Genomic DNA, 23,530 nt, shown 5'->3' on the forward strand with positions numbered 1-23,530 from the left:
GTCTGAGACACCCTCTGAAGTTCCAGGCACTTTGGTGAAGGAGGAACAATACAATTGCAATCTTCTGAAATGTAGCAAAGGAGCCTTTTGTCTCACATGCTGTAAAATCTGATACTTCACTGTTTCAAGGCAAGTGAGTTGTTATTATTGAACAGGCTGGATTACCCTTCCATGGGAGACAATGCACTGCCAGATGTATGCAAAATGACAATAAAGGTACTGAAACATTAACTGGGGTAGCCAGCCCACAGCATATGGTGTTTACCTGTCTCACTGACAAATTGACTATATGGTGTCATTATAACTTGAAACATATGGAGATATTAAGTCATTTAATTTCTCAGTTGTACAAAATCCAAAATACTCATGCAAAGCCTGACTTATTTTTATAGCATAACTTTACCACAATTTTGTCAACTAAGGCATTTTTAAATACTGCTACCACTTTAAAGAAGAAAGCCACTCACTACAACAGAGATTGAAAATGCCTGTGTTCTATTTCAAGCTTTTTTTTTTTTTTTTAATAAAGCATTCAGCCTTGTTTGCAAGGCTCATTCTGCCAACTGTAAAGTGTTTTCTAAATATCCCACTTGAGTGCAAACACTGGTCACCCCAAGAACAGGTGGAAAAGAGACCTCAGAGGCACAATACTCCACGTTACAAAATAAAAATTGTGAAACACAGCCATAACAAGATATTTAGCACAATCAGAAGATTTACCATATAGTTTTCCATTACACGATGTGTAATCATTTCAACACTTCTTTCTCCCTGTGCCCTTTGAAATTCTCTAGCTGAAAGAAAGATCTTCATCCCACAGAGCAGCTGCTAACTTCTCTTTTAAATTAAGATGATCTTGATGAACTGATTCAAGTTACTGACTTTTTTATATCCACTGTGGAAGTTTTCAGGTGGCAACATGCAAATGTAAGTCAAGTAATCAGCTATAAAGCCCAGTAATGCCCTATATAGTGATGTTATTTGGCTGTACAGAGACAGTTTGAGTAAAATGCATGGGAGGAGAAAGAAAAATCTGTTGGAACTTTAAAAATATATACATTTTCCTTCAAGTTCCCATTTACCTGAGTTTTTCCACATTAACATTTCTTTCTCTGCCTGCAAAGGCTTGCCATTCCCCTTTGACCCATGCCTGTGGTGTCCTCCGTTAAAAAAAAAAAACAAAAAAAAAAACACCTTGGTATCAAAGGTCCCAGAATCCTATGTGCAGTCAGAGACACCAGAGTGAGTTGGCTTACCTTCAGGACCTTCCAGTCCCACAGAAGCATGAACCCTCAAGAAGGAGCAATGTGATATGCACGTCTCCCCCTGATAGCCCAGCCCTGGGCAAGAAAAATCACCACTCTGACAAACCTACCGCAATTGCAGCGGGTTGTGTCACTATGGCATTTTGCTCTGTAGCTTGCTGCAGAATCATTTCAGTGAAAGTCAAGTTTTTGCACAATACACAGCTGCTCAACTTACTGACCCAAGTGGTACAGAACTGCCTGTGTAAACCTGCTCTTGGCTACGCCATTCAGGCAAGCTGCTTTCACCATTCTCAGTCTTCTCAGCCTTCAACAGAGTACTACATGTTATCATCAAATCCGTTTTTCACCACCAGCTTTCACTCAGGGATACATATAAGAATGGACTTCCACTTCACTGTGCCCCGGAAGCCTGGAATACACTAATTCAGCGGAAGGGTGACTGCCACTTCAGCCCACTATGTTCCAGTTACCACCTCTGTGCTGGAACACTGGATGTGTTTGCATGCCATCCTTCTGCAAGGGCAGCGCTTCTCCACACAACCTGGATTCCTGCTTATGAATCCCCTCTTGCTACATCAGCAAGCAGGTATGTACTTCCCATATTCATCATGCCAGCCAATCCAGTCCAAACCACCCAAAAAAAAAGTCTGTTTTGCACAGAAGCTCGGCAATTACATAGAAGTTTGTTTCTGCCAAAAAAGCACCTGAGCTGCATTGATAACAAACTCCAAAGCACATCAAGCAGGCTGCAGCATCTCCAGAGCCCTCCCATGTTTCTCCACCCTTTCTACTTGTGCCATACTGCATGCTCATATGAACCTACAGAAAAAAAAAAACAACAAGGAACGCACATGCAACCACAGGATAACATTGGGTCCTCCTGAAGCATGAGCACACACTCAGAAGCAAGCGGCACACTTATGTGTTACTGAGGATGGGGCTAGTCTCCTGAACAGGAAATGGATTTTTCTGCACTTTTCATGTCATCTAACACCACCCCAGAAGTGAGAAATACACCAAGACATTTCACATTTCAGATGTTAAATAAGCAGCCTAGCAAAGCATGTCAGATTTGCTGTAAAAACCCCCTTGCCATTGCATTTTCTCAAAACTTTGTACGCAAAGAAAGCAAACTTTCATACAGAGCAAAGAAATTAATGTTTCCTTTAAAGGACATCTTAAGGATGCACAGTTTATAGGTCTTAGGAATAAAACAGAAAAGAAGCCAGAAGAAATTCCACTTCTGTTGTTCTTGGATATGAAATGCTACCAGCTGCAGTGCTGACCTATTTCCACACCGTTTAATCTCAGAATACGTAACTGCTGTTAAGAAAAGGATGAAGGAAGGGTGGGAGAAAACCACACACTGAAAGAATAATAGTATTTCCCCCTGTAACACAGTGCTGCATTGGTCACTGTTGCTTTCTTGGCACGGAGACTTGACTGGTGTCAGATCAAAGGGCAGCCAGAAGCCCAAGAGGGACAAGAAGCCCTACTAAAGGGATCGTGAGCTACAATTACTAAACAGAATATGGTGTAAATTCCTGAAGTACAGCACACAAACCTTCACAAATCTCCAAGATAGCCATTAAACTGCTACAGATATATGGATTTCAGGACAATGTTTCAAACGCCTCAGAAAGTCCCCAGCTCAACAAGTCTTAAACTTTCCCTTAAGAAAAAAGGCTAGGCCCCAGTAGGTGCATGGGGTACCCACACGCCTTCGTCTGTGATACACATTTTTTTCTATTGCCTTGCTTCAAAATTATGCCTACTCATTCTCATAACACACAGCACCTTTGGAGGAACCTACTTTTCCAGGAAGATATGTACACGTGTACAGTAATGCACTACCACAGTTCTGTACCTGTGGGAAATCACAACAATGTCTGCAAGAGCCTGAAAAGTCTCAACTGACTTAAACTGCAAAAGCTCTAGACAACTTCTGTCACATACTGCTTGCTGAATGCCACCACTGAGTCTACTTCCTTGCCCAGCAATTTCAGAAGAAATTCAGGAGCAACAGCTAAAGAGAAACTGAGATATAAACAGGGTAATAATTACAAAACTTTCTCCAAAATATATCACATTGACTCAGATTTTCCTAATTTCCTGTGTAGCAAATACTAATTTTTACTGTTTTTTTTTTAGCACACAGAAAATGTGCGTCTGATTTGATGATACACAAGAACAAGCTGAGAACACACTTTCAGAAACAAGCCCTTCCAAAGTAAAGATCAAGATACAGAAGTAGAAGAATGCATAATATCTACAATATAAAACAATGTGTGTAGATAGAAGCACTCTTTACCAAATCATAAAATCTTCTGAGTACACAAGTCCTATGGTTCAGAGGCAGCTGTATACAAATCCCTGCTGATATGGAAAACAATTCAGTAATTATCCATGGATTACAAAGGGTGTTGGGGCAGAGAGGATGGTAAGAAGACTGCTTCCCAAAGGGGACAGGGAGTTTGTAGTCCATGGAATGTGAGTTTCACTGTTGGAAAGAGTATGAAACTACGGCATATCAACTGAAACCACTCATGTTTATGGCTTACAGCAGGCATGTCCAACCCTCAGCCCACGGGCCACATGCAGCTCAGCACAGCCTGCTCTGTGTCTGCTCACTGCCCCGCTCCATCACGGCGGCGGCTCTTCCTGCCAAGTGGCCCGGTCTGGCCCTAGGCATGCACCCATTGCCCAGGGACAACCGAACATCGGTACATGATGGGCACTGTCCGGGTTGAAACCAGGACACAGGGAGGGCGCAGTGCAGTGCTAACAAAAGTGATGGCAAATTATTTTATGCTTTTTGATACACTGGCTAAACACAGTCCTGTGAACAGCAAAAAATACACAGCCTTGGTTTCCGTTTTGATACAGGAATTTGAGAATAGGTTTCAAGATTGCCGAGAAAATCATCCATTTTTTGCAACACCATTTTAAGTCAACATAAATACATTACCTACTGATTTTCAAATGGAATGTATAGGGTTGCAACTAAAAATTTGAGCATGTCTCTCTACCAGACCTTTACAAGCCCTCTCCTACCAAGGAAAAATATCTCTCACTCCACAATAACACCTTATTCATGCCATGGCTTTTGGCAGTATGTACATTTGTGAACAAGTTTTCAAAGACTAAGTGTCATGGTTTTATGATTTTCGGTTGTTGGTATTCCACATCATAACATCATGTACTGTATGTACCTGGTTCTCAGAAGATGACTACTACATTCCCCAGGGTACTTTGCTCCTCTGTTACCATTTCCAGTCAGAGGGAAAGATAAAAACTCACAGATCGCAAGATCTCTCTCTTTCCGTCCGTCTCTCGTCCTGGCAGCATCTCACTCCCCAGCCATCTTATTGTCGGTATAAGAGTAAGGCCTACCTTGATTTTTGGACATTCTCTCTCGCTGTATTGGATTTATCAGCTTAAATTGTAATTATATTGTATTATAGTATGCTGTTTTGCATTCCGATATCTTATTTAGCAAATTAGTTTGTTTCTCCTCAGATTGTTGCTGCTGTTTTTGCTCCCAGGCCCATCTCCTTACCCTTTTTTCTCCTTTTCCCTTTCCTGGGGCATGGGTCCTTGGGTCCCCCATCCCATTCGTCACGGAACCGGGCCAAACGCCCGTAAACCGCTGACACTAAGTACAGGAAAAGTTCATTAACATTTCCGATGAACACTTTCAGAGCTCCATAAGAACTGCAGCCATTGCCGCTGAACCAGACGGATGCATTAAGTTCACAAAAACGAGGTCAAATATCCCCCTAGTTTTATGTTTTTGTTGTGCTCTTTTATGCCTTAATAAAAAATATTTTTAAGATAATTTTGTTAATTACATAAATCAGGTGTATTACTGTGGCCCAAGCCAACTCTTCTTCACTCAGTGAGGCCCAAGCAAGCCAAAAGGTTGGACACATATGGCTTACAACATAGAGAGGAACCATTAACATAAGTTTCTTGCCTCTTCTGGCAGTAACTGGCCTGGTTATCTGGAGAGATCCCAGAGGATTGGAGGCTTGCCAATGTGACTCCAACCTACAAAAAGGGCCATAAGGAGGATCTGGAGAACTACAGGCCTGTCAGCCTGACCTCGGTACCAGGGAAAGTTATGGAGCAAATCATTTTGGGTGAGATCACACAGCACGTGCATGGCATCCAGAGGATCAGGCCCAGCCAGCATAGGTTCATGAAAGGCATGTCATGCTTGTCCAACCTAATCTCCTTCTGTGACCATATGACCAGATGGGTAGATGAGGGAAAGGCTGTTGAGATAGTCTACCTAGACTTCAGCAAAGCCTTTGACATGGTCTCCCACAGAATTCTCCAGGGAAAACTGGCTGCCTGTGGCCTGGACAGGTATACTCTTTTCTGGGTAAAGAACTGGCTAAAGGGCCATGCCCAGCCCTTTAACATTAGTAGTTAATGGTGGTAAGTCCAGCTGGCACCCCATTACAAGTGGTGTCCCCCAGGGGTCAGTACTGGGGCCCTTCTTGTTTAATATCTTTAATGATGACCTAGATGAGATAATTGAGTGCACCTTCAGTAAGTTTGCAGATGACACCAAATTGGCAAGAAATGTCGATCTGCCTGGGGGTAGCAAGGCCCTATAGTGGGATCTGGACAGGCTGGATTGCTGGGCTGAGGCAGATGGGATGAGGTTCAACAAGACCAAGTGCTGGGTCCTGTACTTTGGCCACAACAACCCCAGGCAACACTACAGGCTTGGGGCAGAGTGCGTAGATGATTGTGAAGAGGAAAGGGACCCAGGGGTATTGGTTGATGCTCAGCTGAACATGAGCCAGCAGAAGCAGGGAAGTAATCATCCCCCTGTACTCAGCAATGGAGAGGCCGTGCCTTGAGCACTGTGTTCAGTTTTGGGCCCCTCACTACAAGAAAGACATCGAGGCCCTGCTATGTGTCAACAGAAGGGCTGCGAAACTGGTGAGGGGTCTGGAGCACAGGTCTTATGAGAAACAGCTGAGGGAGCTAGGACTGTTTAGTCTGGAGAAGAGGAGGCTCAGGGGAGACCTCATCACACTCTACAACTTCCTGAAGGGAGGCTAGGACGAGCAGGGGGTTGGCCTCTTCTCCCAGACAACAAATAGGACCTGAAGAAGTGGCCACAAGTTCCACCAGGGGAGATTTAGATTAGATAGAAGGAAAAAAATTTTCTCTCAAAGAGTGCTCAGGCACCGGAATGGCCTGCCGTGGGAGGTGGTGGAGTCACCATACCTGGCGGTGTTCAAGGTGTCTGGATGAGGTGCTACAAGACACGATTTAGTAGCTTAGTGGGTAGTAGTGGTGATAGGAGGATGGCTGGACTAGATGATCTTGTAGGTCCCTTCCAACCTTGTGATTCTATGATTCTATGACCCTTAAGGATGAGGGCAAACAGATCAGAGGTGAAGTGTTGCCATTTTTGGTGTTTTTTTTTCTTCCACTTTCTCTACAAGAAAAGTGTTTCTTTTCACCAGTGATAACTGAGCATGTTTTTGTCTTTTTTCCATAGCTTGTGTGAATGATCTCTGTAGCAGGGGACATGTACATGGACATGTCTGTGTTCTCTAGTGCCTGGACACCAAACACTGTCCTGCAAACACTCACCTGCTCCTAACTGGTGCCAAGACACATTCAGTTTTAGTTTGCTCTAATACATCTATAACATCCTTAGATGTTACATCTCACTGAGTCAAAGAAACAAACGCCAGAAGCCACTGTGGTCTGTGTATCTGAAACAATGTCTAACACTTACAGAGACTTCAATTTGTTTCTGTTTGACGTGGTTAATCTTCATAAATCATTTGCAGATTGGGGGATTCTATTCTGTTTTCCATTTATTGTTTAAACAATAGAATGTTTGGCTGGAAGAAATCTTTCAGAAACCTTTTTCTTCTTTGTATCCTACTGAATCTACCAATGCCTCAATTACAGAGGATCCTGCGCAGTGCAGTGGAAATACTGCATGCATGCTACAACAGAAAACACGAAGGGAATAATTTTTACCATGTTCCTCATTTCTAGAAAGGAAAGCTTTAATAATTAGCATAGAGTATCAAAAGTGGAGGCTTGCATTTTAATCACACATCTGTCATTAGCTTGCTGTGTGAGTCACTGCTTATTTGAGCCCTGAGTCTGTAACACGAGAAAAAAAATGGTCTCTGGCCTTGCAGGGACATTGTGAGGCTCTGTCTACAGAACAGTTTGGTCTCCCTCAGCTCAGCAATACATCCCATCACAAGCCTACTTCTAAGCAAATAAATACATCCGTTCAAGTCAACAGCATCCATGTGAAAGTAACTGATCTACAACATTCACCTCAGAGAACCTGAAGATGGTAGTAGAAGTAAAAACAAAGTAAAATAACTACTTATTGTCTTAATGATAAGAAGAAGCTGTATTTACAGATATTCACAGTCTCAGGAAGAACAAGTCTCACTGAAAACCACTACACCTTTGGACATCAGAAAAAAATAAATCTCTGTAATACACTTCAGAGGAACGAATTGCAGCTCTGGAGCTAACCACTAAAGGACTGACGAAATTGATTTCTGGCATTCCAGAGGAGGAAGGCAAGATTAGATATCTAATTCCTTCTTGTCAAGCATTCTGATTGAAAAATCCTTAAGAACAGATAAACACATGCATAAACAGGTATGACAGTACAGAATATAAAATGGAGTGAGAAAAGTCTGATCCCCACATTCAGATTTGGTCTGTAGACATAAACATACGGAAACTCCAGGAAACTCCTCAATGCATTGCCAGAAGCACTTAATAATCAGTGCCCCTTCACATTTAAATTCCATCTATAGCACTCATCAGTACCATAGTGTGCTCTCTTCCATAATTGTATATGCATTTCTTTCTTTCTCCTCATGTTGCTTTCTCTCTTGGCTAAAGCTCTCAAGTTCTTGAGATTTTTTTCCAAACTAATTCACATTTCAGTATGTTTTATGCCATCCCTTGTTCTGCTTACTTGAAGAATTCTCTTTGCAACTTTTTTAGCCGTTCATCAGCTACAAAGGAAAAAACGCTGGCTGAGAAGTTGCCATCCCACAACTGAATTAATGTAGCTGCACACTCACATTCTTTCAGAGCTGCCTCGCATTTCTATAAGCCAAGGAGTTTGCATTAAAAGATGATTAAGCTGAGGGCTCCAAATCAGATCCACTGAGCTAACAGCTCTGACATCAGCACCTCTTGGCAATTTGATCCCCCAAAGGATTCTTCATCCTGTAAAATGATGACTAAGAGAATATATGACAGAGGTCCACACAGTCAGGAGTAGCACAGAGAATACAAATGACTCTCTTCAAGTGGAAAAAAGAAAGGGGGGGGTGGGGGTGTTAAAAGAGGTTTTTGAACCTGACTCAGTATTGCAAGTTCTGGATTTTAAGAATTTATAGAGGTTCATAAAACAGTAGGGTCACAAATGAGAAGCCAGTAAAGGACTGCTGCACAAAGAGCTTAGGAAGTTCTCCAACTGCAAGCTGTTGGAGACTGGAAGCTGGGGCATCACATGTAATGTCTTTACCAGGCATTTATTACTCATTGCTGTCAGACATCAGGTAATTGCCTGGACAGACATTTGTCTGCCATGACAGCACTATTCTTCTATGTTTCAAAATCATACTTAACCACCTTGTGCTCATCCTTTACCAAAGTCACCTCTTCCTAGAAAAGCAAAAATCCTCAGATCAGCCATTGTAACTGTAGACATTGTGAACACAAAATATGTACCTCTACCTGATGGCTTAAATTAATGTGACAGATTGGCATACAGCAGGAGAAGAAGCGTGGAAGGGATTCCATTTTGCTGCAGGAATTGCCCCGCTCTTCAGAAGAAGAGCAGGGCAAACACCAGATACACACATGGCTTTGGAAGCAGCAGTGATGCTCGAAGTAAATGCTGAATAGAGTCTCTCTAGCCAAAAAAATGTGGAGTAATCTCACTGCATGTCTGGATGCCAGCTTTCTGTATAGATAGAAGGTATCCACGGGAGTCACAAAAATACACAAGCTGAGAGCCTGGCGAACAGTGCACAGTAATTTAAATCACTTGACCTAAAACTCTTGCAAGAAACAATTTCAGAAAAGAAAAGCTCTTTCCATCATTTCCCAGCTGTAAAAATCACAAACAGTGTATGGGACGCATCAAAGGAGAAGCAAGTCTTCAAAAAGCAAAACAAAGACTTTAATCCACTACCAAGTATGTGTTCTGCTGAGCTGGTGGCTGCATTCATATCTTGGATTACTGCGGTAAATTCCTTTCCAGGGAACTCCAAGAACTTTGCATCCAACAGCCCAACCTTGCAACATCCTGCCAGGTGAAGGCAGGCATTTTGCATGTCTGCACTACATTTTTTAGCCCACAGTGCCAAAAAAGATAGCAGAGCTATCAGTACATTCCCTACCGTTAACCTACTTCACAGCAAAGGAAGAACATCAGATACAAGTCTAAAAGCATGCATTCTCTAACGTCTTGAGCATTTCCTTTCCTTATTGGCAAGTATATCACTTTTCTCCCTCATATCTTTCTTCAAGGTTTGCCGTTCCCCCACTCCATTTCCTTTCTCCAAGAAAACACTTTTGTGGATTTCTGAACCTACACCTACAAACAGTTAATTCCCATTTGTCTTGCCAAAAACATCTTCACTACATCAGCAGTTAAATCCTTTTGATTAAAAAGAAGCTTGAAATGGATGAAGTCTAATTGTGACTTGATTCCAAATAAGAACTAATGTATCTATAATCTATATGATCTAATGAATCTATAATGTAATTCATACATTATAGATTTTAACCTTGTTTTGATGTATACTCTGGGTGACCATAAAAACTGCCTTGCTAATGCAAAGAACAAACTGTTGATACGCTTCAGACTGTGCTCCCAACACAGCTTTTTAACACATAGAAAATGAGACCTGCTGGATGGTAACCCTCCCACTGCCAGCTGTCAGCAGTTTTTCAATCCTAAACAGAAGCAGGCAAGGTGGTGGAAGCAGCCCCCTGGGGATGAAGGCTGCAGAGCTCCCCCTGCCCAAAGCGAGGGAGGGTGAACCCTGCCCAGCTGCAGCCTCAGGTGGCCACGCTCTGCGCCAGGCAGAACACACCAGTGCTGCAGCTCAGAGCCAGCGCCCTGCAGCATCACTTCCTCATGGTAACAGGTAGGATGGGCATCACCTAGGCCTGAGCAGTCCCAGAACCCATCCTCCTTCCCTTACAAAGAGGAAGAATAAGCTGCAGGGCAGTGCTCATTTTCTGTGAGAGAAGCTCCAAAAACAAGAGGCTGAACTGACTGCAAAATGCACAACAGCAATATGTGAAAACCGATTGTTAAGCACCTTTCTAAAGTGTACTGTAAAGCAAGGTAACCATTATGCTTGGTGTTAAAACCAAATCAGTAAGTAACTTTACTATATTCTTCCGTAGTTGAAGAATGTTTCTAGTCTGAATTGCCTACAGCACATGCGCATCTATGCGCATCTTCAATTATAAGAATGCTGTTACTGGGCATTTAGCTTGGACTGAAAAGCACCTGCCCCACTGTTCCCTACCATCACCCACCAAAGCAGGAACCCCCAATCCCTTTCCATGTACAAGATATCCACGTACATCTCACATGAGATTTTCAGAACTTCAGGCTATAGAGTACATAATCCCCATGGTTGGTTTGCTCCCAGGATGAGCAGATGTCATCCAGCTGTACCTATTTTTATAACCACCCCTTACGGGAAAAACAACCTCTTTGTTCCCCTGCCCCATGACCTGCTTCCTCAGCTCAGAAGAATAGTGATCTGTGCCACTGAACGGTACCTGTTCCTGTCATGGGACAGCCACAGCCTTCAGAGAATCTCACAGGCCCTGTGAGAAGCAGCATTATTGTTTTCCCTGTGCTTTGGTCACTGCTTAGCCCCCGCCAGCCCCAGCCACCACTTTCCGCACAAAATATGGTGGGCTTAAGGTAATTAAAACAAACCTACAGTCTACCTCCAAAAAACCATCTACGTGCATTTCAAACAGTGTTCAGCACAGGTAACATTAAAAAGACACTCTGTTATGGATCCTTGACGAACTGAGATTGCCAGCCCTCCTTTTTCTGCTTTTTTGTTTCTTCCTTCTCCCCTCTCCTTTTTCTCCTTTCTGAATTCCATTCATAACTGGGGCTACTGCCTGCAGTTTACATAAAATGAACTCTTCATGATGCTTTGCCCAGATCAGGCCCAGGACACGCGCTCTGCTAGGCGCTGGAACACAGCCAGAAGAGCAGGCAGTGCTGAGCCGGTCGCACCCGACCCGGCAGATTTCACACTGCCAGAGGCGGTGCACAGGATCCCTGCAGACAAAGCACCTCTGCCAGCTGCACGCCCTGCAAGAACAAAGATGGTCCTCACCTCTCCTCCACCCCACCGCTGCCCATGGGCTATTCCACACCAGTAACGCAGACATGCTCTTACAGATCTCCTGTGCTGCATCAAAGCCTGACTGGCGCTATCCTAGAACTGTTTTATCTTCCTCCCCGTGTTATCTTTGTAAAGCCTCGGGTATGGTTTCGTCTTTGTAACTACAAGGGAATGTGTAATCTCGTTGGCTGTAAAGAATCCGTGCCCCCCATTCACCTTTAAGATACAAACAAGGAAGGCACCCTCAGCACGCGCCCCAAGCACGAATGGAGCATGTCTGGCGCCGCACACCCTGCAGAAAGACTGAGAAAAACAACTCCCATTGCTTTTCGCGAGCCTCTGGGCAAGGAAAACACGCCTGGGTTATCACGAGCAGGAAAGGCAGCCCATAGCAACCCAGACACCTGGGGACGCCGAGCAGACGGCACTGCTATCGGAGGACTGCGGGACGCCCCGCTGCCCGGGGTGAACCCGCTGAGGAGCGCTGGGACGGCAGCGCCGGGCGCGGGCAGCACCTGCCGCAGGACCGCAGGGCACAACGCCCACACCTGCCGTCCCGGCCCCGGGGCACCGAGCGTGCGCCCAACACCGGCCTCCAGCAAGGGCCCCGGCCGCTCCCTACCCTTCCCCCCTCCCCGCGCCGCCGCCGCTCCCGGGAACAAAAGAGGCCGGTGCGGGCGGGCAGCAACCGGCCCTGCTCTGCTCCCCGCGGCTCCCCGCGCCCGCCGGCCCCGTCCCGCCCCGCGGAGGTTCCCTCCGCCTCAGCCCCGGCGCTGCACACGCACTCGCTCACCTGGGCCCGGCGCGGCGGCGCGCTCAGGGCGGCGGCATGGCGCTCCCCGCCCCGGACACCGCGGGCGGGCGGCCCCAGCTGCTCGCCTCCCCCCGCGGCTCCCGCCCCGGCTCCCGGCCTTACGCAACTGGCGGCGGCCGTAGCCACCCCCCACCCCGCCCCGCCACCTCGCGGGGCAGCGATCCCCGGCCCCGAAGGAGGCGGCTGCGCCCCGCCGCTGCCGGACCGCCTCTCCCGCCCCCGCGCCGGGGGAGGAGCGGCAGCGCCCGCCCGCCCCTCGCCGCGCCGCGCCGCGCCACCGGCCCGGCCCCCTCCGAGCTGCCCGGCGTGGGGTTGTGTGCTGAGCCGCCTGGTGGCGCATGGCTGCGGCAACACCGCGCTGTGCGCTGGGGCACAGGGAGACGCGGGGCGAGCGCGCAGGTGTTGCTGGGGAGAAGAGCAGAGAGGTCCGGAGGGAGCGGGGAGCGCGGGGTGATGGCCCTCTTCAGGCCCGGGAGAAAGGTGCCAGCGGGTATCGATACTGCGCTTAAAGAGAGCGGCGAACAAAGTTACTTACAGGAATCGGAGCCCGGGCAGCCTCTGGTCCGGGAAAAGCCAGCTCTTGCTGGCTGGAAAATCTGATTCTGGTTTATGAGAATTTCTTTCTTTCTTTCCTTTTTAAAATCTGATTTGGGCTGTAGTCAAACCAAATTAAAAAAAAAAAAGTTCTGATTTCAAGGAACCAGTGCCTGCAGCTGTTCAACAGCAAAGCGCATCACAGTGGTTGAGGCAGCAGGCAGGCGGTGAATGGAGCTCCAGCCTTTCTCAGTCCCTCTGCCGGGGACGCGGAACCGCCCAGGTTGTCGGCTTTGATGTGGATCTGACAACGGACCTCTCTTAAGTGTGGGACGTCCCACCGCTTCCAGCGCACTGAGGTCGGGCCGAACTCACTACAGATCAGAAAGGGAAAAAAAAAAAAAAAAAAAAAAAAAAAAAAAAAAAAAAGCCCCGATCGGATTCTAAATGCTTTGAATGAAAGGATTCGGGAAATACAGCCAACATTTTCCAACTTAATTATTTCCTTGGGAAAATTCCAGACAGCTGGAAACCGAGGGATAACTCATTTATACTCCCACAAACGCTGCCCCGCGTAACTTCAGTTCTAGCTATTTCCTCTTTGCTTACAACAAGTACATCCTGTCCGTGCTGATTGCAGCGTGTGGAGACATCTAGCGACCGAGCCGCGCACCGCGGCAGCTCCGACGGCTCCGGCCCTCGAAGGCGGCCCAAGACCCGCAGCCCGCGGGCACGGCACGGGCCGGCGCAGTTCCCGACTCGTCCTTCGCACGGAGCCACGGCGAAGGAAGCCCGTGGGTGGATAAATAAAGGCGTTTTCATCTCGTTTTGATCGCGCCTTTGTCTTCTGCTGTCATTTTTTAAAATGCCCCGGAGCACGATTCTTTCAACACGTAAATCGCTGCCTCGTTCCAAAAAAGGCGCAAGCAAACTGACCGTTCACATTTGCCAGTGACTTAGGTTTGAAGAACAAGCGAAACTGAAGGTGGTTCATCTTTGCTTAATGTGAAATTCAAACATTTCAGGTGCAAAACAAATGCCTCGCTTAAAACAAACAAATCAGCACTGCCCTCGGTATCCATTTTATACACACACACAGCTATGCCTGTCAGTGCATGTGCTCAGTTATTAACACTCTTTCAGTTACCCTTCTGGTATAAAATAATGCTGAATTATTCCCTGAGAATGCCAATTGAAACAAAATGTTCATGCAATTTGATTTGTGGAAATTCCATAAAATATTTAGTGTTAAGCCTTTCCTTTCCTTTGAGAAATTATTTTCATTTAATGCAGTACTTCCACAAAAATATATGTGGACTGATGTTTTCTGTTCCCAGAAAACATATTAGTTACTTCTCCATTGATATTTTTTAAAAACAGTGCTTTTGTTTTTCACTAACATTGAGCAGTACTTATCCACTGGGAAGTTATGAGTCCAAAACCAGAATGAGCCATTTATGTGCTTGTGTATACTTGTATAGAAAATTAGGACACACTGACTAGTCACCAAAACTCACAGTCCTGAGTGTGCAGAGGTCTCCTTTCAGTCATGTCTGGGTAGATGTTTCTTGTTACATCCTATATGGTGGCATAAGGAGAAACACTTCTACAAACACAAAATAGTCTGAAGCTCAGTGTATTGTATGGAGCATGACACACGTAGCCAGTTAATCTTAGGCAAATGTAAGAGATCCTCTGTTTTTACAGCAGATCTTGCAGGATGGAGTTCTTACCCAACAATTACAACCTGTAGAAGTGGTGGTTTCAGTGGCTGTAAAAATTCCTATGCCTGTAAGTATATGAAAGAGTGGACTATAGATTACCTGAGTATTGCAAATCTGTGCATCAAAGCCAAGTGACACAGTGAAGCACTACACCTACATCTAGTGTGACCTCTTTCCTCATACTGCTTTGGGTGTAAACAGATGGAATTGTGTCAAATGCATAACCCAAAGCTTAGCAATAGCAAAAGACAGACTTGGAAGAGGCCATCAAGAGAGTGGCTGTGGTCTAATGGTTTCAAAATAAATAAGAAAAAGTCACCTTTTGTCCTCCTAAGCAAAAAGAAACTCCAATAGGCTCGGGGAACAAAGGTAAGTGTATCCAGTTACTGCTTGAAGTCATGGCCTGTCTCTGCATTCCCACCTGGATTCCCGTGATTCAGAAATGTCGCTGTTCATGTATTGCAGACAGGAGAGGGAATGCACATCCTTCTTTCCTTGTTTAAGCCTTCCTGGTGTACATCCCAGGTACTCTGTGGTAATACCTTTTCCATATAGTAGCTGTGTTTTCAAATATCATACTAAACACATGCATGTTTAATTACCTCTCTGGGAGTTTAACATACCAGGTGGCAACAAGAAGTGAAATTCCTTAAATAGCACAAAGGCTGCCAAGCTAACAGCAGTTAACAAAATACAACGACAGTTTAAAAAAAAAAAAAAAAGAAGACAAAAGAGTTTAAGCTGCGTGCAGGAGGAATGCTTGGATAATTTGTTACCAGGTCTTAGTAGGGAATAGTTTAATTGTGGTTTCTCATGTTATAACGTTTTACATTCACTTCTGACTTTCCACCTCAATCTTCCCCTGCCCACTGAAGATTATGCCTTTTTGTTTTTGCATTTCAAAACGAGGGTGATCCTCCCCCTCTATTCTGCCCTGGTCAGGCCTCATCTGGAGTACAGTGTCCAGTTCTGGGCTTCTCAGTTCAAAAAAGACAGCAATCTCCTAGAGGGAGTCCAGTGGAGGGCCACAGAGATGCTGAGGGGTCTGGAGGAACTCCTGTATGAGGAAGGGCCGAGAGACCTGGGATTGTTCAGACTGGAAAGAAAAATCTGAGAAGGGATCAATGCTTATAAATATCTAAAGTGCAGGAGTCAAGTGGATGGGGCCAGACTCTTTCCAACAGTGCCTAGTGGCAGGACAAGGGGCAGTGAGCGTGAATTGAAACACAGTAAGTTCCAAGCTAATACAAGGAAGAACATCTTTACTGTCAGAGTGACAGACCACCGGAACAGGCTGCCCAGAGATGTTGTGGAATCTCCTTCTCTGGAGATATTTAAGACCCATCTGGACGCCTACCTGTGCCACCTGCTGTAGGGAACCTGCTTAGCAGGGGGTTGGACTTCATGATTCTCAGAGGTCCCTTCCAGCCCCTACAACTCTGTGATTCTGTAACACAAAATTTGGGTGTTTTTTTTTTTTTTTTTTTTGCAGGTCTATGGAAAAAATGTGAAGAAACTCATTAGAGGTTTCATTTATTACTACTGAAATTAATAACGTTAAAAACAGACCAAAAAAACCCACTTGTACTATGTGGCATACTTTCACTCAGAAGTTCAGAAGTCTGGGTTTAATCCTTACCTATCTTACACAAATTCCTATTTTTCAAGGGCAGTGACTCTGCCTGATAGCAGTGGCACGGACAGGAGATGGCCTCAAGGAGGCTTCGAGGATTTCACTAGCCTCCCTGAAGCTTCCTCAATAGACCCATCTCTTAGTTCTATCAAAATCATGGAATGGCTTGGGTTGGAAGGGACCTCAAATATCAGTCCAAACCCATGCCACAGGCAAGGCTGCCACCCACTAAATCAGGCACTATCTCAGGCTGCCAAGGGCCCATCCAATCTGTCCTTCAACACCTCCAGGGATGGGGCAGCCACAGCTTCTCTGGGCAGTCTGTGCCAGCACCTCATCACCCAATCAGTGAATGTTTTCACTTCAGCTATTACCAATGATTTTACAGTGGAGAAAAACATTGGAATTTCAAGATTCTAGATCATATAGAGATTATAAACTGATGAAAACCAAGAAGAAAGACTGATGCCTGTAATCCAGGCACTAACAGGGAACTAGTAAATTCATTTCAAAATTCCTGTTACTGAAGGGGCCATAGACTGCACTGGAGGTTGAAAAGAGGATTCACAGACTGGGATTTTCAAAGAAAGTTTGAAGATACATGTGAATAGCAAATGAGAACAGGCTGACTGCAGCCTTACAAGTATAATGGCAAAACAGGCATGGAAAAGATGTGGAAGATGTGGGTGTATTTTGCCTTCAGTATTTCTCCTAATGTACAGTTTGATGAAAGACAAAATGCATCAAGTTCATATTGCATTTATTTTTAATATCACCTCAATGAAAGTTGCAATTCCTTACCAAACAAATCTGTACACTGTGTAGTCTCAAATTAAGAAATAAAGATAACTTTTTCCCCCCAGAGTGTGTTTATATTTTTGATCAATGTGACACAAAACACTTAGTCTGACTGCCTTCTGTATTAAAAACATTTTCCTTGACAAGGCTTTCCTTTGAAGGTTCCCAACTTCCAAGTCACTTCAATATTTATTTTAATATGAATTGAGTTGATACATGTGCCAAAATTAATAGGGAATGACAATAGTAAATTTGGCGTATATTTACCAGGAATATTAAGGAAAACATATTGTTAAATGAGCTACTAGATACGTAACCCTAAGGGCTTTTTGGCTCTACCTGCTGGTTTGATCCAGAAACAGAAGCAAACTGCTAGTCTTGTCAATCCCAGGAGAGTCACGTCTGGAGTGCAGAAAGTTGAATTCTGCAGACTTTTACATAACTGTTATAATTTTTTTTTATAAATTATGGATTATGAGTTCTTAAGAGACATTTCATAATACATAAGGAAGACTAAAAACTGTTAAGTGCATAATTTCCTGTAAATTGTCTATCAGACTTAAGTGAAATTTCTTGACGTACCTTCAACTGTTTGTGTTTCATCTCATGAGTTTAACATTACCACTTCATAGCAATTTGCATGCAGAATTGTGCGTGTAATATTTCTATGCCATAAATTTATGTCCTGCAATTTTTGGTATTAATTTTTACTTAACTAGAGAATGATTTTGGTTGACATACTGTGAAATTTACAGGAGGAAGAGCAGAGCTTAAGCCATGGATGTTCACTCGTATTGGCAGATGTATACAAACAAGGTAGATACATGAAAAAAAAACAGCTGTTTCACTCTGGGAAAAAGAGGGAGTCTGGCTTCCACTGTAAAGAAATCCATTTTAAGTGATTTACTTCTACTATTAGTTATTACATATCTGATTAATGGCACAATATAAATATTTTCATAATTAGAAATGCTCCAGTACATCAGATAAATAAAAGGCATTAATAAATACTTCGGGGGGGGGGGGGGGGAAGCTATAATGCTTCCAGACTGTTCCCTAAACCAAACATAACACGTTCTGAAAACCTGTATTTGCAGATAACCCACCTCCTCCAAGAAGAAGCATATACAGGTAAGAATACTTTTTATATCTTTGAAAATGTAACAAGTCTATTGCAGCCTTAGGATACCGAGGGAAGGTACACTTCCCTGGCATCAAACTGATGTTTAAAGCAGGGCTTTGCATGACACAGTGCAAGAGAAGATGATTTGCTATTGCAAATCTCTGTGCACAACTTTAGGCTCTCAACTCCATTGTGCGTTCAGACCATAGTACTCAAAATTATACTCTTTTTAAAAAAAGATATCTGAAACAGTGTGAAAACAGACACACTTTTTAGTAATACTGTAGAATTCCACTTACCTTGTACTATGTCAGCAATCATACATAGAACTGAAGGGTTTTGTTTCCAGTAAATTTTCAGTTTTCTGTCAATACAGTGTGTCACCAAATGGCTGAATGAGCCCTTTTCCTTTTGGGAGAGAACAAATACAATGGCTAATCAGTGTTACAGGAAAAGTTATCTGTTGGGTTCCCTGCACACGAGATCATCGTGACCTTTTTTTTTTTTTTTTTTTTTTTTTACAAAAACAGGAATTAAAGTGTCCTATGAATGACAATGACAGCCAAATGTAAAAACAAAAAGTATTTGTCTGTCAGCAATGAATCCTTTGATTCACTGAAGTGCATTTGCAACACTGCAGAACATATGCTTCTTCAGACAACAGAGAATTCAAATTGAGATATTCCATAATGTCCCCAAGCATGTCAGCTCCTAAAACAAGACCCTGAGTTGAAACGTAATGACCCTTCCATTTCTGGCTCCACAGATGTTTCTTAAAAAAAAAAATATATATATATATATATATTATAAAGGAGGATGCTGTGTATGCACAGAAGTCTGTCTAGCACTGCAGCCTGCTTCCAGCAATAGCTGGTGAAGAGAGATGATGAGAGTATGAGAAAGAGCTAACTAAGTGTACCCCAACCTCTGGGGTTGTCTACTCCCCTACCAGTGGCGCACTTCCATTTTCCAGCCATTAAAAGAACCTCTTGTTTTCTGAACTCATGTAAATTCCTACCGTCCATTATGTCTTGTAAAAAGTTGTTGTACAACATAACTGCCTCTTCTGAGAACACCTCTTCTAGCTGCATTTGGAGCTTCCACCTACTCATTGCATTTGATACTGCATAGTTCTTACACTGAAAGAAAGGGTTGTTCTTTTTCCACACTACCACAGCAAGTTTTCCCATACTCATCTCTTTTCCAATTCTTAAACAGAATATGTTTCCTCATTCATTTCTTGGAAGCTGTTTAATATCTCATAATCCTTAGTGTGCTTTATCATCTTTTTGCTGGTTTGCTACAACTTTTTTTTTTTTTTTAAATGGTGATAGGACCAGAATTGCAGAAGGCTCCAGAATATGGGTGTCTTGGTAAACAAATCTCTTTTTTTAATTCCTTCTTCTACCTAAATCAACTCAAAAGTCTTCTTGCTTTTTTGGCCACCACTGAATGCTTAGTAACATTCATTGTAATGCCAGGATCTTTCTCCTGAACAGGAACTTTTCAGAGCCCCTAACTGTACCCATAAGCTTTCCTTAAAACTTCTCAGCAACAGATAAGTACCACATGCCACCAGAACACTAAGTTTTTAAGAGATAACTGTCCTTCAGATTAGTTGTACATTCATATTCTGAATCGGGTACAAAATGAAGCCAGTTAACTTACAGCTTGGTTTTATTTTGCAGCTGAAAGAAACAAGCTGTCAACTTGCCTCTTTTGGTAACTCAGCACAGGCTGTCAACATCAGCTGGAGAACTCATAATCGTATTTTATTTCCTGTGGTCATAGAATCATTAAGGTTGGAAGAGACCTCTAAGATCATCTAGTTCAACCTGACAATATATACTTTGGAGGACTTTGGGAATTACAGAGGCTCAAACCTTATCAGTGCCATCTAAGTTTTTGAAATGCTTTTCAATACAGTCTCCAAGTGCACAAGGGGAAAATGGATTTCACTTACAAACTCATTCTCTAGAGAACTCCAAAAGGTCAGATGCTGAGATACATCCATTCTTGAAAAGCTTCATATAAAGGAATAAATAAATAAATAAATAAATAAATAAATAAATAAAAAGTTTAAGCTTCACAGCACACAAGCTCTTTCAAGAAAACAGAACATCACTTTCCTCTTTTTTTTTCCTCAGATATTGTCACTTAAGATAAACAATTGAGTGCATCTGTGAGGAATATCTAATAGAGTATGTAACATGCACAGGGCAAGACACAGTTCTCAGTCTAAGCTTGCCATTCTTTGCACACAGCAGGCTAGACAACACTAAATCTGGAAAGTTCTCTTCTGGTGACCTTAATTTTCCTTCTAGTTCTTTTTGTTTGTTTGTTTGTTTTTGTTTTTTGTTTTTTGGGTTTTTTTTATACCAACCTATTGTTCCTTTCTTGCTTTTTGGTTCCAGTCCCTTCCCCCAGGGCTTCTTTTACTGCTGTGGAAGTACATTTACTAAGCAAATCAGATGTATGTGTTGGACAGACACCAACATTTTATAGTTAAGTTTTACCTCCACCAAATTCTGTGGAGTAAGCTGCATGGAGCAAGAGGACCAAAGGAAATAATAATAATCAAAACCAACCAGCCAGCCAAACAAAAAACAACTGCAGCCAGGAACATACTGCATGTCTATACTCAATGCATCTCAAACTCAGAGAGCAAAGATTTATACAATGATTTCTCAACTGAAACTGTAGGCTGAGAATACAATAAAAGCATGTGTCTGTCAAAACAATTTTCTCCACATCTGAATCAGGCCAGAGACTTTATGGAGATGAAAGGGTAGCCGTAACTTAAGCCCTGGGAAAAGAATGCTACAGTTGGCTCTATCAAAACAAAACAAAAAACAAAGCCACAAAACCAACCAACTAACCAAGAACTTCCCATACAACCAAGCCTTTGGACAGTCTGAAGTAATGATTGTGCAGCACTGAGAAGAAGTCCTACTGGCTTCACATAGACTGCAGGACCAGTTCCCCTGATGTTTTCCACTACACATGGTGTTTGCTGGCATACATTTGCATTGCTTACAATCATAAGGCATCACAGATTATGAACCTCACTCTGAGCTGAGCAAACACAATGATTAGACCTTTCTGTGGATTCAGGCTAATGCTCTGGGGAGACCTAAGCAACTTACCAGCTTTGTGTTGGCCTCTGTCACAGGGAAGGTTTCATGCAGACTTTGGACTAACCTTCCTCGTGGATGTGAACCAGAGCCATACTCTAATCCTAAGAAATGAAGAAGAAAAGAGTCAAGAAAAGAAAAAAAAACATAAATGTTTGGTAAACAAACCTGTTAATGTGTATGATAATAACTACTTATACTTTCAAAAAATGATATGGTCTTCAGCACAGCAGCTTTGGTGAGAACAAAAAGCTGAGTCTGGCTAAAACTTGGGTCTTCTCCTTGAAACACTTCCTGACTGGAACACAAACCCTCAGAGATTTACAGTCCTACCTACAGAAGAGGGTAAAGAGTGAAATACTGCAAAGCTATGGATGGTTTTAAGTCAAATTCCTTCCTATGCAGAAAGGTTTGCTTACTCCACAGCTACAGAGATTATCAGGAAGTTTGTTATTTTAGTTCATTTAATTTATCTAATGGCTAACACTTTGATGTTACTGTTTCAACTCATGTCCTTTTCAGGATGCAAAAAACCCTAAATCCTACATGTACACTACTCAGCAACTGTATCTTTGTGGTGTAATTGAGTATAAAAGTCTTAAAAAAAACAATAGGAAAAACAACGTTAGGTATCTTTATAATTGAAATTTAATTTTAAATAAAAAAAGAGATCAACTAGACGCTTATTTTTTAAACTTGCTGTTTTTGGTACACTTCAGGGTGCATTCATTTTAATTGAAAGAAGGAAGAGTAGAAGGCTTTTCCCTGTTAGTTTTGCATTTTTGCTAACAGCTTACCTCCAGTGAGCTTCACTATTTGTATTATCCATAACACGTAACCATGGAGAGACAATACTTCTTCAGAATCAGAGAAATATGAATACAAATTGTAGACTGACGGAAAGCCAGACCGTACATAAATCACCTTCTGTTTAGAAACATCATCCTCAAAACAAAACACTGAAGGAGAGGTAATGAGATAAAATAAGACAATGGACATAAATATTTTTGTATGCAGTTATTTCAGAATGCCATTAAAATTCACCCAGTACTATCTGAACTATTGGTCCAGTATAGTCCAGCATAGTTAATATTCTCAGAGGCATGTTGCTAGATGCAACAAGCCTGTTGTAATAATGATCTCTGTTTTTGAAATGCATGCCTCTATTTGGACTCTAAAATTTAAGGTTTAATTCACCACCAATAACCTGCCCTCCCAGGGATCCCAATTTATTTGATGCATTTACAATTTCTTGTGAGTTATTACACAAACATAACCTAAGCCATTCTGTCATTCTATGAAATATATTCAGGCTATCTTAATATCTGCCTTGGAAGAGCAAGCCTGCAGCTCTACAATTACATTTCACAATATGGACTGCATATCAACTTAATGACAGAGGTTGCTGACTGGTGCAACAAAATACATGGGATGTGAACGGCTCCTGTATGTCTCATAGGTGCTAATCCTGAAGTTTGTTAATCACATCTGAAAGGGAAATATTAGTAATTACACTTGATTGGTTCCAGCAAAGAGGGGGAAAAAGTTGATATGGATGACATCTGGCCATCATTGCTCTGGATATTCCAACCTAGAACTAAAGTGGAAAAGCTCCTTGCAACCTGAAATTGCATGCATGGGAATGAAGCTGTTTGCTCCCTTTAGAATAATTTCACTTCCAACCTGGTATTTGTTATGTCCATTGCACTTGCCATATTTTCAGATATTTCACCAGTGAGAAAGTCAGATAGCTGCATGCGTTCTCCTTATATTGTTGATAAAAAGCTGACCTTTTCAGACACTGTTATCAACACCTGAAACTTCATCGGAAGCCTGTTTTTTTCTTCAGACTACCCTTGAGTTAGAATTTAAGTTAGATAAGTATTTAAGATCTGAACAGTACTGTCAGGGGAAGGCCACTATTGTTTCAAGGCTGAATAATAAAAGGACCCTGGAAAAGAAGACGACGAGTCCCACATTTAGCACAGGAACCGGAAGGAATCCTAGGATAATGTTCTTCATTGCTTATGGCTACTAAATATTGGGTAATTCTAGCAATGGAATTAGAATGGACTTAGAAAATC

The 23,530-nt window shown here is 42.9% G+C and overlaps 1 protein-coding gene across 4 annotated transcripts in view; it reads right to left on the bottom strand.

Moving 5' to 3' along the window:
- Window positions 1-22,259, bottom strand: part of TMEM2 (transmembrane protein 2) — a 58,397-nt gene extending 36,138 nt beyond the window's left edge. For 2 of the 4 annotated variants that reach the window (XM_021380436.1, XM_021380433.1), the window contains exon 1: window positions 12,480-12,596. The gene's annotated coding sequence lies outside the window, so the exon portion shown is untranslated. Of the gene's footprint in view, window positions 1-12,479; window positions 12,597-13,035; window positions 13,178-18,611; window positions 18,721-21,458; window positions 21,551-22,243 lie in introns of those variants that run through there. The other 2 variants (XM_021380434.1, XM_021380435.1) reach the window with 2 other exon arrangements.

Source organism: Numida meleagris, chromosome Z, assembly GCF_002078875.1.
Source record: "Numida meleagris isolate 19003 breed g44 Domestic line chromosome Z, NumMel1.0, whole genome shotgun sequence".
Classification (NCBI taxonomy): Eukaryota; Metazoa; Chordata; class Aves; order Galliformes; family Numididae; genus Numida; species Numida meleagris.